At 35.3% G+C, this 19,270-nt stretch overlaps 1 protein-coding gene and 1 long non-coding RNA gene across 2 annotated transcripts in view; one reads left to right on the top strand and one right to left on the bottom strand.

Annotated features, from left to right (window-relative positions):
• The window catches only part of mtnr1aa (melatonin receptor 1A a), a 91,095-nt gene that overhangs the window by 44,149 nt on the left and 27,676 nt on the right, over nucleotides 1-19,270 (bottom strand).
• Nucleotides 1-19,270, top strand: part of LOC137490653 (uncharacterized) — a 208,573-nt gene that overhangs the window by 22,147 nt on the left and 167,156 nt on the right. The window lies entirely within an intron of this gene.

The raw sequence follows: 19,270 nt of genomic DNA on the forward strand, positions 1-19,270 counted from the left end.
GCAAAAGCCGCTAAACGCCATTTGCGCCAAAACTGAGATAATGACATTGAGCAAATGCTTTAGGCATGTTCAGCAAATATTTTTGCTTTAAATCATCTGTATCGCAGCATCAGCATATTCAGAAATAACAGTTTGTTTACAAAAGCCTCACTTGCCTTTGACAGCAAAAGCCGCTATGTCACTATGTTAAACAGGAGATGCGAATCGAATCATATGTTTTTAATGTAACGGTGCGCTGATACGCCGGATTTGAGGAGACTGTTTTCTTCCGATTTAGATTTTAAAAGATGGGGTTTGATGAACAACATGAGCCTGTCCGACTGTCTGTGAATGGCAAATGAAAACATCCCTTGCCTCAAAACTCTGTGCATTATAAGAGAAAGAAAACACTGTAGAGTCGACAGTGTAGCATGCATTCATAACCTTTTTTTTGTGCAGACACTATTTTGATTGAGTCTGATTTACTATACATTAAACGGCAACACCGTTTTACGCAAGACGAAGTTAAGATGACGTTATTTTCACATGGATGCTTTGAGGATAATCAAGATATAAAAAAGAGACAAAGTCTCTTTTTGTAAAACATTATTTGTATTACTTCATATTACCTACGTCTGATAAGCTTTTTATATTAATAGACATTGCACAGATACTGATGTTTCAAAATGTTTTTACACTACATTATTTGAATCTAACAAGCTTAGTTTACAATGTTTGCAATGTTTACATTGCTCAACTTATATTAAATCTAAATCCCAAATATCAGAAATGACAACAGATTGTTAAGATTTAATTAAAGTCAGTTTTAATGTTATTGATTACTTCTAAACCTAATTATAGGAGCCTGATAGAAAATACTCATTTACAAGTAAAAAAAGGTCTGATGGATTCAGAGGGTTTTGCATCTGAACTCTTCAAATATGTAAATAATACATAAATGTACATACATACTTTTTTAAAACAACTTTACCATCATTATACAAATTTTACTACTGATCTGACATTCTAAACATGAAAAAAAAACTCTTTTTACACTCCACTAACTACAAAAGAATCAAGCTTTAAATAGGAACATTATCAAAACTTTTGTTTTATTTTATTCTTTTTCTAAGCAAAGCTAAGCTAAGCTAAAAGTGATCCTGCCAGACTTGTCAAAAAGTTAGCTTTTTAGACTTGACCAGTGTACAGTAAGGCCTGTGTGGGACTCCTAGGGGCCATCATTAGATAAACCATCATTAGATACAGATTTAGTGAAATCTGCTGTATTAAAAATATTCTGCTATGGTTTTATAAACTCCTCAACATTTCATGACTTAAGCAAACCCTTCAGGCTCATTTTGAAAAAGTCACCATTCAGGCAAAGCACAAGACTCAGTGACCCAGTAGGAGAAGAACAGCAGCCATGCGGCAAAACATCCTATAGCGTGAGAATACTTCCATTATGGTATATTTACACAGTTTCATTCAGGGTGACCTTCAACTTTTTAGTGGATGTACAATGTGGCTCAAAGACTTTCCTGCACCTTCCTTACAAAATACAACAGTTAGGACAATTATGGATGATGCTACAATGTCTTCCTGAAAAGTAGTATGTCACACTGTAAAATATGTACTGTGCTCATCTGAAAATGCTAACTAAATGCTTAAAGTCACAAGTCCACTTCAGTTTTGGCACGCGGGAGCACAGCAACTCAAACAAGATCTTTGTATAAAAGTTAATAGATCCTTTGTGCTGAAGTTGCACTTCCCTGAACTCTCTCATCATAACTAGCAAAAATAATACAAAAATAACTTTCTGTTTTCCCTCATTTCTGCATCTCCTGGAACTGACAAGAGATTTGATTGTATATTTTGGGGGGTATTCAATTGGTATTTAGAAATAACTTTTAAAAGAATCCAGTGTCTCTTTTATATGGCAGACTGTTTCTTATTAGTTTAGTATAAGAAATAAAGTCACACTGTGAGATGACATTAAATCGTGAGGTAGTTTAAGGGTTGAGAAAATAAAAGTAAAATAATGCCCTGTTTATTATATAAATATATAAAAGCAAAAATTACCTTTATATTATTTTTAACATATTTCTGAAATGATGTTTAACAGAGCAAGGAAATTTTCACAGTATGTCTGATTTTTTTCTTTTGGAGTAAGTCTTTTTTGTTTTATTTAGGCTAGAATAAAAGCAGTTTTTAATTTTTTAAAAAACATTTTAAGGTAAATATTATTAGCCCCTTTTGATATTCTACAACCATATCATTATACAATAACTTGCCTAGTTACCCAAATCTGCCTAGTTAACCTAATTAACATAGTTAAGCCTTTAAAATGTAACTTTAAGCTGTATAGAAGTGTATATCTAGTAAAATATTATTTACTGTCATCATGGCAAAGATAAAATAAATCAGTGATTAGAATTGAGTTATTAAAACTATTATGCTTAGAAATGTGCTGAAAAAAAATAAAACCCTATTAACGGGCAGCCTATAACCTTCCTTTTTTCACTGACTCTGCAACATGATGAGCCGATCCAAAGTCTCAGACAGCAGGTTGTCAAGATCAAAGGACAAAATCTGTGAACCAGACCGTTCAGATAGCTTTTTACATATGATGTGGGAATGTCCGGAGGTGCAGAAACTTTGGGATTATGTGCTGGACATTTTATTTGAAGGTGCTGTACGTAATTTAATGTAATTTATGTATAGGTGCACAATCCAAGTTATATAGTAATAAGTGAACAATCTAGTTTATCTAAAAAAAAACAATGCTCAAGTCTGTTATTCTGCTTTGAAAATGTACTTTATGTGCTGGAACATCTGTCTTTGTTTTGGCTCCTTTAATGCCAGTTTAGCCAATTATGTTTCAGCACCCCAGGTTGCCTTGATGGAAAAACACATATTTCGTTCAATAATTCAGAAGGCTCTCAAAGCATGAGCTCGTGACCCAAATGTGACTTCCGGTGGACAGTAGTAGATTCCGAAATGAGACACAGATTCAGAGTTTCACATGAGGTTATTAAATATCAAATAATATAAATATTACAATCGTAAACATTAGATAAGCAAGTTACATTGTAACCCAGTGTCCAAACAACACGCTAGGTACTAAAATTTTCAGTGATAAGTAGTTTGGCATTTTGCACCATGACGGAACACAACATTCATTTAAATACAGCCATTCAGAAGCACAGAATATTCACTTATTCATGAAATGGTAAGGTTTATAATCTGATTATACATAAATTTCGGTTAGCTGCTTCAACTGTTATAAAGAAAATGTTGGTACAGAGGTTAAGCCCTGGTTGCATTTACCATTGGAAATACTGTATCTAGACCAATGGGGCATATGACAGGGTGGGGGGATGGGGGATACATACAGGTTAACAGCTGTTAAAAGTACTTTGTCTGATTGTAAATATTGTATATATTTCGGAAATAAAAACTAAATTAAAAAAAATATATAAGATCAAGGCAAGAAAGACGACCCTTTCAGCCACAGCAAGTGAAGTTGTCTGTTTTAAATCTATGATTTCTAGAATATTATGTCTTTACAATTCCACTAAATCATTCAAGTTATTTATCATCAGCCAAGTCCACTTAAATAATGTGCAGATAGGAATTTCTATGTAGTATACTTTTCCCTGCTGTTTGCAATAGCACTACTGTGCTGTCATGACACCATTGGTAAAATGACTTGTTCACTGTCAATAAAAATGTTTATTTTATTGCCTTGTCTTTTTACAATTCAGTGCACTGTAAAAAAAATCCTGTTTGCCTTAAAAGTTTTAGGCTGAATCAAATTAACCTTATGAGTTGATTGAACTTATATTGTTAAACTGACTTATAACAGCTTGTGTAACTTATAAAATAAAGTTAGAACATGATTAACGTAGTTTAAGCAGTTAGAATGACCTAAAACATATGCTGTCATGACTATTTTATCAAAAATGTATTTTTACATTATATAATTTAAGTTATTGAGTAAAATTACAAAATTACTTTATTTATTGCTCATATAATTATTATGTATTACAAAAAAAATTCCACTTTTGATTTTTGTTTTTTTAAATCAAAAGGATCCACTTTTTTTATTCAGCCCATAATATTCACCCCTAAAATGTATCCACTGTACAATCAGCTGCATTTATTTAGCTATATATTTTTTAGCAAAATCATTTCTCAAATATTACCATCCTGGTTTAAAATGATCCCACATAAACTCCTGCTTTTTCATCAGATTTCACAGAATAGTATAAAATCCTACTTTGGTCTTAATGGGGTTATATCATGTGCAATAAAATGTTCCTTAATGTTTTCAAATTAAAGAGCCTGAGCTTGTAAAAACTCCCCCACGGACCGTTTTTTGAAAGTAAGCTGCGATAATGACCATTCTGATCTTCAGCACAGACCGAGCCTTTTGTGATACTTTAACAATATAATGTAAGCTTTGCAAAAGAGGCTGCTACTTGAGGAAGGGAAATTGAAAACTCAACAGCAAACTCACAGCAAGCCATTCCCTCTCATCTGAATGGCATTTGTTCTGCTGGCACATGACCCGGACGTGCACAATTGGAAAACTGCCATCTTTGCTTACCAGACCTGTAAATGCTCTGAATTACTCTGAAGTTAAGGAAAAAGGGATGTCATGCCAACAGTGAATGACTGATGGCACCATTCAAACCCTGCTATTCCAAAAAGCATACAGGGAAAAATAGTCTTGATGTTTATAAAGTAGATTATGAAATAAAATGTTGGTGACATGTACAGTGCATTTGGAAAGTTGTCATAGCGCTTCACTTTTTCCACATTTTTCAGCAGCTTAATTGGAGTTCACCTGTGGTAAATTCAGTTGATTGGACATGATTTGAAAAGGCATACACCTGTATATATAAGGTCCCAGGGTTGACAGTGCATGTCAAAGCACAAACCAAGCATGAAGACAAAGGAACTGTCTGTAGACCTCTGAGACAGGATTGTCGAGGCACAAGGAAGGTTACAGAAAAATTTCTGCTGATCTTAAAGTTGCAATGAGCACAGTGGCCTCCATCATCTGTAAGTAAAGATGTGTGGAATCACCAGGACTCTTCCTAGAGCTGGCCGGCCATCTAAGCTGAGTGATCAGAGGAGATGGGCCTTAGTCAGGGAGGTGATCAATAACCCAATGGTCACGCTGTCTGAGCTCCAGCATTCTACTGAGAAGAGAGAAGACCCTTACAGAAGGACAACAATCTGTGCAGCAATCCACCAATCAGGTCTGTATGGTAGAGTGGACAGACAGAAGCCACTCACCACCTGGAATTTGCCAAAAGGCATCTGAAGGAAGCTAAGACCATAAGAAAAAAAAAAAATTCTCTGGTCTGATGAGACTAAAATTAAACTTATTGGAGTGAATGCCAGGCGTTACGTTTGGAGAAAACCAGGCACCGCTCATCATCAGGCTAATACCATGCCTACAGTGAAGTATGGTGGTGGCAGCATCATGCTGTGAGGATGTTTTTCAGCAGCAGGAACTGTTCAAGCTGCTGGTGGTGGTGTAATAGTGTGAGGGATATTTTCGTGGCACACTTTGGCCCCATTATATTGTCATAGTTTTGTTGCTGACCATGTCCATGCCTTTATGACCACAGTGTACCCATCTTCTGATGGCTACTTCCAGCAGGATAATGAACCATGTAATAAAGTGTGAATCATCTCAGACTGGTTTCTTAAACATTAAAATGAGTTCACTGCACTTAAATGACCTCCACAGTCACCAGAACTCAATCCAAAAGAGCACCTTTAGTATGTGGTAAAACAGGAGCAACAACTGCATGATGCTATTATGTTGATATGGACCAAAATCTCTGAGGAATATTTCCAGTACCTTGTTGAATCTATGCCACAAAGGATTAAGGCAGTTCTGAAGGCAAACGAGGGTCCAACCTGGCACTTTTAAGGTGTACCTAATGAAGTGGCCAGTGAGTGTATATGTAATATGTGTTCATCCAATATGCTTGCTAACACACATTATGATAAGTCTGCAAAAAAATGCATTTAAAATCAAGAGTTATTTTCAAATCCAGTAAACATTTAAATGCCCAATGTTCACTGGACTAATAAGCACAAATCCAGCTATTATATTGGTGTTGAGTTTTGTCCAAAAATATTATAATTAAATTAAAATGTGAAGAGAGAACATACAAATGTGTCCAGCTGGTTACTAAACAATATTAAGCTGCAATAGTGCCCTGCTTATACGGTTAGCAAAAACACACACAGATTTGATATGCTCATTGATGGAGAAAGAAGCTTTTTATTCGTCTGCAGCAGGGTCCAAAGGGGCCATGCTAACCAGCTAAACCCTGACCCCACTAATGCCACATCTGCGCTCATCTGAAATTGAATTAACTAGTCGCATGCACGCGAATGAACTCAGGTGTTCCTGATACCTAAAAAAATTGTATCAATATATGCAGAGAAAGGATGATTTCTCGCTTTCCCTCTTTCACTGCCTCCTCTTCATAAAACCAATTACCGGGGCTTGAGCTCCAATTTGCAATTACTGGGCCGAGCAGATTCTTGACAAAGATTGGATTAATCCCATTTCTGCCTGCTAGCTTTTCAAGTGCACTTCATATAGGAAGCACTTTATAACAAACCACTTATATACAGTATCTTAACAACATGGACAAAGCCTCTCTAAAAGTCCTTAGCACACAGATCCAGATACCTCCAGTGAGCTTTTGCATTAAACTAAAAATGCAAGAGGTCGCTGCAGCCATATTACTGACTGCAGTGTCAGTATAGTAGATAGTGTATACTTTATTTTAAAAAGTCCCACATAACATATTATCAGTGTGATGGTTTTATTTATGAGAAGGGAAAAGCAGCTCATTATCTACCAGAAAGAGAAATGACCAAATAGCCACTCTATTCCCCAGGCAGAAAGATGGATTAAACATTTGAGACCTAACCCTTTAGTCGGCTGGAAAAAAAATGATAGGAACTTTAGGTTTTGGGAGTCATTACGTGGGGGTAGAAACCATTCAGCCACTAAACAAATCTTATTCCCAAGGCAAAATTTTTTCACTGATTCAGTGCTCCTGCAGATGGGATTTCTCATGACGGGCAGAAATGTGGAATAAATTAATGCATCCGATTGAAGAAAAAAACTGAAGAAACAAACAAAACACAGGCATGTGTGAAATTATGCTTTCGCATACGCTGCATTGTCAAATATTCAATGCTTTTGAAAATCACACACCTGGGAATCTGGGATCTCTTCGGATTGGCTAGTTCTGATTTACTCACTTTTTGCTTCATAAAACAGATGTGTGTGCCCTCAGTTGGCTTGAAGAGATCATAGATAATCTGCTTAAATGGAAAAAAAATAGTGATTTATTTCCCCCTCTCTCTGACAACTTCACTTTCAAAATCATTTTTCATCAGTGAAAAGCAAAACAGAATGTAGATCAGAAACACTACAAAGACAGCGCTGCATGTCTGCTCTATTAAATAGATCTGGGTCTTGTCAAGTCTAAGTCAAGTCCTGGCTTTTAATCAGCTGAGTTTGACTAGGATGCATTAAAGGATGCATCAAATATTGAAAATGTGTCTGATAATAAGCACGACCAGTAATTAATAAAAATCTTGATATTACTTTTTCAGACTTATTGGCTAACCATCTTCTTTTTGCAATTACACACTCAAGCACCTGTTCTTTTCTTCCTCAAGAGAAAGTGCCATTTTACTGTGGAGTTTTGTTGTTGTTGTTGTTGCTTAATAAATTCATATAGGTACAGTTGAAGGCAAACCTATTAGCCTTCTTAGAATTTTTTTTAACTTTTCAAATAAAATGATGTTTAACAGAGCAAGAACATTTTTACAGTATTTACTAGAATATTTTTATGGAAAAAGTTTGATTTCTTTTATTTTGTCTGGAATAAAATGTTGTGATTTTAAAATGGTTTTTAAGGTCAATACTATTATCTCTCTTAAGAAAAGTTTTTCATTTGCAAACAGAAAACAAACAATGTGTCTAATTAACCTATCATGCAGTCAATAATTAACCCATAGTTAAGCCTTTAAAAATTACACTTTAGGCTTAAAACTAGAATAATACAAAATAGGTAATGAAATAAGATGTACTATAATCATGAAACAGACAAAAATATTAGAAAGTAGTTATTAATACTGTTATCTTTGATATATTACCCAGTTCACCTAAAGCGCATATCTTTGGACTTGGGAAAACCGGAGCACCTGAAGAAATCACATGCGAACACGGGGAGAACATGCAAACTCCACACAGAAAGGGCAACTGACCCAGCTGAAGCTCATATATATCATGTTGGGAATGTTTGACACTTTCTTTAGTTATGAAGCCTTTCCCCCTTTGCGTCAGCTGTGAAGTGCAGTCTATCTGGTTCTTACATTTTGAGCAGGGCTCGAACCAGCGATTCTAGTACAGTATGTGGGTCAGGTGTTCGAAAATAGGTAAAGTAGAAGATGTGTATTACCAATAAACAAAAGTGAATTTTTGGTGTCAGAGTGTGAAATCATGGGAGTTGTCCTTTCCATTACATTCAAAAGGACTTAAACAGAAAATCATTCCAGTTGTGTTCTTCTTTATGCTGTAGAGGTGAGGGGTGGTGGACAAAATACTAATCTACCTGTGGCTCAAATTTACAGCTAATTATTTAAAAGTCAAATGCGTATAGTTCATTTGTCTTGTTAACACGCATGATTCATGATCTGTTTGCAATAAATTAGCTAAAGTCAAGACTACTATATTTTGGGCATACAGGCTAACATATTGGAGAAACAACAGCTGGATATCCAAAGCTATCTCATGGCAATTTGTAAATTTTTTTATTTAGTGGCTAATTCGTATGAATTGATACGATCTCATTTGTACAATTTAGTACGATTTGCTTATCCCACAATGACAACTGAGTTTAGGGGTGGTGTTGGGTGCAATGGCTCCTTTTTTGAAACCATACATTTTGTATGATTGAACTTAATACAAATTTGTATGAATTACCCATTAAACTGACAAAACGTAAAATAGTTCAATTTCCTCGTGACATCAGGCTGGAATATCTAAACTATGTATTTTATTCTGAAAATATAGTAGTAGTTTTTTTTAAGTGTCTTTCTATTGTATTTCCATAGCATCTTAGTTTCAAAAACACGTTAAAAGGCATCCAGGCATGCTTGGCACTTCATAAAAAATAAATAATCCACAAAACTATTTGTGTTACATTTTTCCTGATTTGTGCTCCAAAAATAAAAATTTGTGTTGATTTGGTGTCTAAGATATTAAACATTTTATTGTTTTTATGTCCATGTGACGTCACTTTCCACCGCATGTTGCTCAAATCGCTCCAAATTAGCATAGTTCGTTGTATCTATTTTTCTTGTTTAGATATAACCAAAATATTTCAGTGGCTATGATGTCACTTTCCACCCTAGTTCCTCTAAATTGCACAAAACTGCAACTTCTACCCCCCCAAAACTAATTGAAATAGTTTAATAAAACAGATTAAAAAGTTACATATAACAGAAAGAAACAAACAGTAAGTTATCTGAAACTATGAGTCAAAACTCGAAACCGGTTATCGCCCCATGCCTACTGTAAACACACGTGCATTGCAGCAACTGTCAACACATGTATACATACAGTACTGTACAGTTACAAGCATCCAGCAATGAGCATACAATCCTGCAGATGCAGTACTGATAAAAACACAGAATGTTATTGACTGTGTGAACAATGCATTTTTGTATTTACTGTACAAGTAGTTATGGTAGTTTTACAGCAATTTACTGGTATTACTGTGTGAAATAGGCTATTTTCTAAATGTTAATTTTTGTTTATGCTACACATGACTGTACTGTAAAGCATTTCAATTCCATTCCAGTTCATTCAAGTCCAGGCTCATTCATAATCACAGCCTGAGTCTGAGACCATGTCCAAGCACAGCAACACTAGCAAATTAAAAAGTAGCTGTTTTGTATGCAACATTTGCTGCTCTTATGTCTTGCTGAGAACTTCCTACTTAAGAGTACGGAAATTGATGTGTATTCAAATGACCTTTGATCAAATGGACTCTTTTCCACTTCCCATCAAAGACAAGAAGCTTTCAAATGCTAATGCACTGGCAGTACACAAATTATGTGTACACACTGAAATGCATCATCAACGTTCGCAATTAAAACATAAATCAATCCCAAAGCCAGACTTTAAATGTAGTGTGTATACCCACATGGCAAAACTATAGTAGTTATAACAAAAATACTAATGTTTTTTCAACAATACTACAGTAAAGTTCTTAAATTAATTTGTTGTGGTAACTCTTTAGTTGCTATTGTAGTACAACAACTATAGTGACACACAAATCACTCAATACTGTAGTTTTGTACAACAATAGTGCATATTATACAACAATACACAACAGTTTACTGTAGTAAAAACTATATAATTGACTATTGTACTGTATTATAATGCAATGAGACTCTCTGAGTAAGATTCACTGAACTTAAATCCCCACATGACCATAATGCAGTAAGGTTTGTATTTAGCATTTTTTTTCATCATAGTTTTTATTGGGCACCCTGTAGTATTTTATACACATTGTACAATACACAGACACCCACACATAAAGTAGGACAGGGCAGAACTGCTGACTCTGAGCCTCTTAATTAGGTGTCAGTCTATTGCCGGTGAACCATGTTTGAGGAGATTCAAAAATGATATGTGATGTTCCCATCCATTTTAACGGCATGTTTACAAATTCAGATCCACACTTACAAACCCTACAGTAAATTTTTTTTTACTAGGTGAGTGTGTGTCCTTGCTGAGTCTATTAACACGTATGAATCACATATAAATACACGGTACCTGTCCTGTGAAAAAATGATGACAGGTTTGCACACTTCGCCTAAATATAGTCAGCTTTTTTCGTGCAACCCATGAAGCATTTACTCATTTCAAACTCTGAAAAGTAGTTAAATTAAAAAAAAATAACAATAATAAATGGATACACCTACAGAAGATGACATTATTCTCCTCACAGTTTATCAAATATGAAAATGTATTCGATTTAAAGGGATAGTTTACTCTCCCTCTCCCATGTGGTTTTAAACCTTTATGAGTTTCTTTCTTCTGTTGAGCACAAAATAAGTTATTTTGAAGAATGCTGGTTGCTGGGACTAATAGACTTTAGTAGGAAAAGAATTTCTATGGATGTTGATGGGTTCCAGAAACCAATCTTTTGTGTGTGTGTGTGTGTGTGTGTGTGTGTGTGTGTGTGTGTGTGTGTGTGTGTGTGTGTGTGTGTGTGTGTGTGTGTGTGTGTGTGTGTGTGTGTGTGTGTGTGTGTGTTTTGTTTGTGTGTTTAACAGAAGAAAGAAACTCAAATGGGTTTTCATTAAGTGAAGAGTGAGGAAATGGCAAAACCCTGAAACAATGCTTTCCTCAGCAATATTACAGCCATACACTGAATATCTTTTTATTGTATGAAATTAAAAATGGAGTTTTTAAGTTAGTATATAACTGTCAAGCACTGTAGCAGTGTGGTATGGCTGTACAGTATATCGTCACTGGTTGGGGGCATGCGTTGCCTTAGTGTCCCACCAGTGACGATATATAGCCATATTGTTCTGCTACAAATGTGATATTGCATTTATACAACAGTTCAACGGCATAATCGTGTATATCAAAAAGATCAAACACAGAGTGTCTCAGAAACCCTTTTGTATTTCACATCTGCAGCTGACATCAGAACAGCAGAAGCCATTGCTTCACACACGTCACTTCTACTAGCATAGTATTTATCTCTAGCGTAATATCCAAAGCGTAATATCCAAATTGAAATATCCAAAGTGATGACAAAACAGAGGATTTTGCTCACATTTTAAGATGAAATGCCATCAGTCTACATAGATTTCCCTGTATTTCTCTGTTGCAATTGCCAGATCACAATAATTAAACCCCCCAAAAAAAACAACGCAAACACTACCAGATTACTATGGTATAAATACAGTATTACAAAAACAGATAGATCAACTTACAGTGTCAATTACCAGTTTAAAAATAATTTCAATATCAGCTGTAATTTGAATTTGTTTTCCCCCCTTAAGGACCTATTATGTGGTCTCTGTCGCCATCTTGTGGTGGAAGGTCATCCCTCTTTGCTCTGCTCAATGACAGGCTAATGGCTGCCGACGCACGGAATCTCTGATATTACAAATATTTAAAATAAGCACTGTCTTTATAAATAAACTGCATAGATGCCATCTAAATAAATACATTTCACCTAAGAGCATCAAAATAACATCATGTTATCCAACAGCTGTAATATTTGTGAAAGTTTATTGATCTATGTCACTTTATGTAAGCGAAGTAATAGACAAGGTGCAGAGAGGCTGTGCGAGTGCTGATATTGCAGAATATCTCACGGCTATCAGCCAATGAGATTCAAGAACCAAACAGAACTGTTGTATAGAATGCGAAACAGACAGACAGACAGACAGACAGACAGACAGACAGACAGACAGACAGACAGACAGACAGACAGACAGACAGACAGACAGACAGACAGACAGACAGACAGACAGACAGATAGATAGATAGATAGATAGATAGATAGATAGATAGATAGATAGATAGATAGATAGATAGATAGATAGATAGATAGATGAGCTGAGGACCTAGGAGATCTTTGAGGTGAATACAAACTTAAGAGTTCATATATACACAGTATAGGCCAGAGCAAGTCAATGTAGAGCAGGGGTGGCTAACCCTGTTCCTGGAGAGCCACCTTCCTGCAGATTTCAGTTGCTACCCATATCAAACACACCTGAACCAATTAATTAGTACCTGAACAACACGTGATAATTACAGGCAGGTGGTTTGATATGGGTTGCAACTGAAATCTGCAGGAAGGTGGCTCTCCAGGAACAGGGTTGGCCACCCCTGATGTACAGCTTTAAATACACAAGTTAAAACTTAACAATCAACACAGTCGCACAAGGAGCCAGTGAAGAGAGGCCTGGGTGTGAGAAATATGAAGAGTTCAAATATGCAGTGCCGTCTGAAATTTAGATTGAAAATTATTATTTTTCTCAGATTCCTTTGTTTATATTGAGTTATTTACGTTAAAAGAACACAAAAAGGGCTTATTATATGCCACAAAAGGGAGATTTATGACCCTACACATGGTTTTCATACAATTTTAGATGGCCTGCAGTCAAAAAACAGACTGCTGCATATTGGATTATCTGTAAACATGAAAGTGTTGGCTGACTAATGCTGGTACACTGAAAAAAAATTATTCAAAAATGATTTCTTGGATTTACTAATTTTTTTTACGTTAAGTGGTTGTAAACAATTTATTTGGGCTGAATTTAAATGAACAAATTAAGCTGAACATTATTAAACTTAATTTGTTTGTTTAAATTCAACACAAATAAATTGTTTACAACCACTTAATGTAAAAAAAAAAATTCTGCATGCAACACTCTTTTCAGTGTACAATGCATCACAGTAATCAAGCCTAGCAGAGATAAAAGCTTGAATAACAGTCTACAAGTCTTTAAAAGTAAGAAAGGGCTTTAACCTACTTAGTTGCATTAGTTGAAAGAAACTGGCCCTAACCAACAATTTCTTTATTAATTTTTTTGTCAAATTCCAAAGCCAAACATAGCTCTCACTCAGTTTTTTCTATGTATATTGATTATTTGTAGCACAACCTTATTATATGAAGTGATTTGTTTCAGTTCTTTTGAATGGAGGTTCCACAAACCGGATGTGCAACCCATGATTTGAAACAGAAGGCACGTGTGGAAAAAGTGTGGATGCACGTTATCCACACGCCTAAGTAAAAGCAAGCCGTATTAAGAGCATGCAGGTGATTCGATGCGTCATCCCGACACCCTGAGTCACAGTTATTCATATGCTTTACTCAGATGGAGATGAAAGAAAACAGTTGCTTCTTTAAACACTTGTGACTCATGCACAGCACACTTGCACACTTCACCTGATCTCCTGTTATTTCTCATCTCTGCATGCTCCAAATCATGAACATGGTGAAGCACAACATAATGTGACTCATCCTTGTACTGTAGAACTACAAGCATCTCATCAGGTTGTAAAGTGTTTTTATGTCAGTATAAGGCTAAAATTACTGAACTGCAACTAATGAATTAATGTGACATCAGGGCTTAGAATGAGACAGACAGACAGACAGACAGACAGACTAATAGATAATAGAGATGCACAATTATATATTTTGATAGTATGATTATAGTCTAAGGCAGGGTTCACCAACCTTTTGGAAACTGAGAGCTACTTCTTGGGTACTGATTAGTGTGAAGGGCTACTAGCTATTAAATAACACATTTTTCTTAATTTACTTTTAATAATTAATAAAATTCATCTATGTGAAGACGATGATCATGTCAATGATTTCTCACAGTAGTTGTCAACAATGATTTAACAAAGTAGATAAATATCAATATGCAACACTTCATTTGTCTGAAATTGTTTTTAAAGTTTTTTTTTTAATATTTAACTCAAAGTAATTTTCAAATTTACACCAATGCAAGTGTGATTTAAAAAGAATACCTATAAAAATATTAGATGCAGCTTACTCATATGTGGTGCTATGGTGAGCTTTTTTTAGAACAGGCCTGCGGGCAACTCAAGTGAACCTGGCGGGCTACCTGGTGCCCACGGGCACCATGTTGGTGACCCCTGGTCTAAGGAATAACATGGTTTCTTGGTTATCACGATTATTATGCGTTCATTAATTGCAAAACACTACTAGTTTAGAAAATCACTTAAAAACTCCTTATATTTTAGTGTTAATTATTGCTGATCAGTATTAATACAGCAAATAATAATAATAAAAAGCAAATAATAGTCATTTCTGTTTGGAATAAGTGAAAAAAAGCTTTTGGCATTAAACATTAGTAATAATTTTACACCGGTCAGTTCTTGACTTGTGGTGCCCTCGTGGCATTCTTTTAACTAGGTGCAGCTAGAAAGTGTAAGTGCGTACAATGTGTGCACACAAGCCGAGTATCTCCATTTAAAATAACAAACTTGCAATGGCAAAAGATGGGATATATGAACAGCCTTTAGCTAATAGTCACAATCATCTGTAAAATCAGCCTATAATATAGTGTGCGTGCTTATTGTGTACAAGCTCGGAACTTTAAACTAGCGCACAGTTGCCATAACTTTGTTTAGTTGCAGCAGTTTTGTTTAGCACAGAAACGCAGTGTTGAGAAGCCTTAATGATTAATTAGCCATGATGAATTAATGCACAGTTAATAGTAAAATTGGTTAATCATTGCATCCTGGACAGACGGACAGAGAGACGGATAGACGGACGGACAGACAGACAGATAGACAGACAGACAGACAGACAGACAGACAGACAGACAGACAGATATAGAACCATTGAACATGTTAGGATTTTTCAACACAGGTTCACTGTGGATACGTACCCCAGTCTGCATTTCTGGAAAGCTACAAATATGTACCAGGAGCTACATCTGGTTGCATTTTGAGTGAGAAACTAACACAACAAGGTGGTATGATGCAGCCGACAGCTTCTGTATCTTTCCGTGCTACCGCTGACCACTTCGCTGAGTATAGATGGCTATTCCGGTGTTACTAGTTTGCACAGCTCACCACAAAGGCTGATGGATTTGGGATGCGAAGTGAAGTGGACCACAACAATGAGTATGGGTTCGATTCCGGCAAAGAACGGTTGCAGAAACCAGCTAAAACAAAAACAAAAAAGTAAACAAATAAGAGGCTGAAAATGTGGTAAAATCTGAAAACGTGGTAAAGTCGCGCAGCTGCAAAGGCGTTTTTTTTTTTTTGGATCACTTTTGAAAACACTATCAGTTGAGTTTAGGGAAGGGCGTGGGTGGGTCAGTTGACAGCAAGCTGGTGGGTTAAAGTGTTTAAAGCACCTTCTGGTGGATTTACACGAGAGTGAGACATGCAAACACCATGCACAAGAGAAAATTTAGATAATCAAAAAAATAATAATAATAATTACCCAGCATTCTATGGTGGACTTGCGAAAACAAAAACTGCAAGCAGACGTACCTCCGAATATGTATTTCGCTGTCCACAGAAATGTAAACCAGGGTATATCCAAAATGAGCCTGAGTTTTGATTTTTCCGGGTAAATATACTTTTGAAGGAGCTGTTGACAATTTATTTCATATTAAAAAAGGCTATGTGTAATTACATTGTAATGACACAAGGAGAAGGTACTAAACTGCAGAAAAAAAATTTCGTCAATGAATATGCAGCTCCTGTGTCGATAATAAAGCTGGCGGCATTTTTCAGGTGTGTTTTTCACCCAGATTCTAAAAATCTTGATGTTTTTTTGGGTCTTGTCTATAAAATATGATCTTTAGTTCTATTTGATTCATATCAGGTGATTGGCTTGGCCATCGTTGCAGCTTTATTTTATTTTTAAAACCAATTGAGTTTCCTTGCCTGTGCTTGGAATCATAGTCTTGCAGAAATGTCCACCCTGGTTGCATCTTCATCATCCTGGTAATGTAGGTGTTGGGACTGAAGCAGCTAATATTCATTTACAGTACAATAACTACTGAGAGATTTAAGCTGCTGTCTCGGCTTACCATGACTTTTTACACCTCCATTTCTTCATGTGTTCAATACATTCCCCTGTGTCATTTCATTTTATTACACATAACCTCATTTCTAAACTAATTTGTTTTGTTTTCTTTGTACTGTATGTATAGATTACTATGGTTGTTACTGACATTTAGTCAACAGAACCTTTAGAAATATATTTTAAAAAATGGTGATGTCTATTGTACTAATTTTGCTCACTGTATGGATGGATAGATGGATGGACAATTGGACAGACAGACAGACAGACAGATAGATAGAAAGATAAGACATTTATATCACATATTAATGGAAGAATATGTTGTATTATTCTAGAGCATAATCTATTCATTCAGCTTTGTCCCTAAAGCACATTTGAGAGTCTCAAAGCACATGATTCCATAGGAAATATCATGATTTCAGTCACTCTAACACACACTTTATCTCGTACTCTCATACATTTATTTCCCTAGTGTCTCCTTATCTCTGTCTCTCTTCCATCCACCAAAATAGATGAACAGTGACAGACACACACAGAGACAGTGACAGAAACACAAAAAGTATGCACTTTTGAGTGTTTTAACCAGATAATACACAATTTAGAACAATGATATGCCTTCAAATGTTGAAGTGAAAAGGCCCCTACAGTATAAGATAAGCACCTATTAACATAATGACAACAGAGTTCTATGCTTTTCATTACTATTGTTTTTGTTTCCACATTTTCTTCCACCCACCCTCCCTTCAATGCATCTTCTGTCTAACTCTGTTCATCTGTCAGTTTAAATGCACCTTGAATATTTCTCTCTATAAAGTAAGCAATAATAAAGCAAGATAAAGTTAATATGCATGGTCATTAAATGTTTCAAAATTCAAAAGTAAACTTTCAGTCAAAAATAAAAACTGTTAAAACATAATTTACCAAAAAAGCTGAATGTAGCTCTTTTTATATTGATAATATTGTTGATATTTACAATTACTGTAATAGGTTTCCACAAAAGTCCGAAGACATGCACTATAAGTGAATAGGGCAATGTCACATCTCACAAAGGAACAGCACAGGAGCATGAGTAAAATACATAAGTGTTTATTGAGAATTCTCAAACAAAGTCCTAACTGTGGATTCTTGAAGTCTGAGGGAATGTTCACAGAAGTCTGTTGCAGACATACATGGCACACACAAGCAGGAAAATGCAGGTTTTAGCATTATTGGAGTACAGTACAGATATGTAAACACCATCAAACTATTACCGTCATGTAGGATTTTAACAGAATTTTGTGACAGAATAGTCTACACACACACGGCTGTTTGACACTATTCTCTGCACCTATCGAGTCACAGACACAAGTTGTTGAGGACCACAGACACATGCACCATGTAATACAGAGTTTTTTTTTTCTCCCATTCGCAATGTGGTATCAAATTCCATTAAAACTACACTCTTCCAGCAGTTCATACTCGCATTCAATATGTTGTTTGTCACAAGGGGCATGCATGAAATGTTCCTTACTGAAAGTTCCAAACTACAGTTACAGTCGACAAATTAAAAATGAATCGACCGAAATTACATGAAACTCCAGAAGAAATGTGGATAGCAAGATTACACAATGATTTTAATCGAACTATGTACTACAAAAGGAACATTCAAAAAAGCAACTCATGTAAACACCTTCATAATATTGTCTTATTCAGATTAAGGCAAATAATTTGATTACTGATGTCCATGTAAACGTAGTCACTGAAAAAGTACCACCCCAGCTTTAAAACAATTTCTGAGAGTGTACAATAACAGACATGGCCAACAAGCTCACAATATATTTTTTAGAAAGGAATGATAATATAATTTACAGGAATCATGCAACATTGACAGCTAATATGCAGGTGAAATCTCAAAATCTTTTTTCAAGGCATTATTTAAATAGCCAGTTACGCTTTATGCCACAAGATTAAGAAACCTGAAAACTGTCATGTGGAAAATCTGCTCTAAGGATAAAACTAAACAAATTGCTAAATATTCTAGAGAGAATTTGTAAAGCCTGTACAAATATATCCCACAACAAGTGTGAAAGGTATTGCATAATTCACATACTGTAATAAAACAAACTGTTTATTTACTAAAATATGTAGAGTTGACGTCAGAATTATTAGCCCCCTTTTGATTTGTTTTTCTTTTTTAAATATTTCCCAAATGACAGAGCAAGGAAAATTGCACAGTATGTCTGATAATATTTTTGTCTTCTAGAGAAAGTCTTATTTGTTTTATTTTGGCTAGAATAAAAGCAGTTATAATTTTTTAAACAGCATTTTAAGGACAAAACTATTAACCTTTTAAGCTTTTTTATTTTTTGATAACCTACAGAACAAACCATCACTATACAATAACTTGCCTAATTACCCTAACCTGTCTAGTTAACCTAATAAACCTAGTTAAGACTTTAAATGTCACTTTAAGCTGTATAGAAGTGTCTTGAAAAAATAGTCAAATATTATTTACTGTCATCATGCCAAAAATGACAGTAAATCAGTTATTAGAAATGAGTTATTAAAACTATTATGTTTAGAAATGTGTTGAAAAAAAATCTTCTCTCCGTTAAACAGAAATTGGGTCAAAAAATAAACAGGGGGCAAAT

Source organism: Danio rerio, chromosome 1 (genome assembly GCF_049306965.1).
Source record: "Danio rerio strain Tuebingen ecotype United States chromosome 1, GRCz12tu, whole genome shotgun sequence".
NCBI classification, from domain to species: domain Eukaryota; kingdom Metazoa; phylum Chordata; class Actinopteri; order Cypriniformes; family Danionidae; genus Danio; species Danio rerio.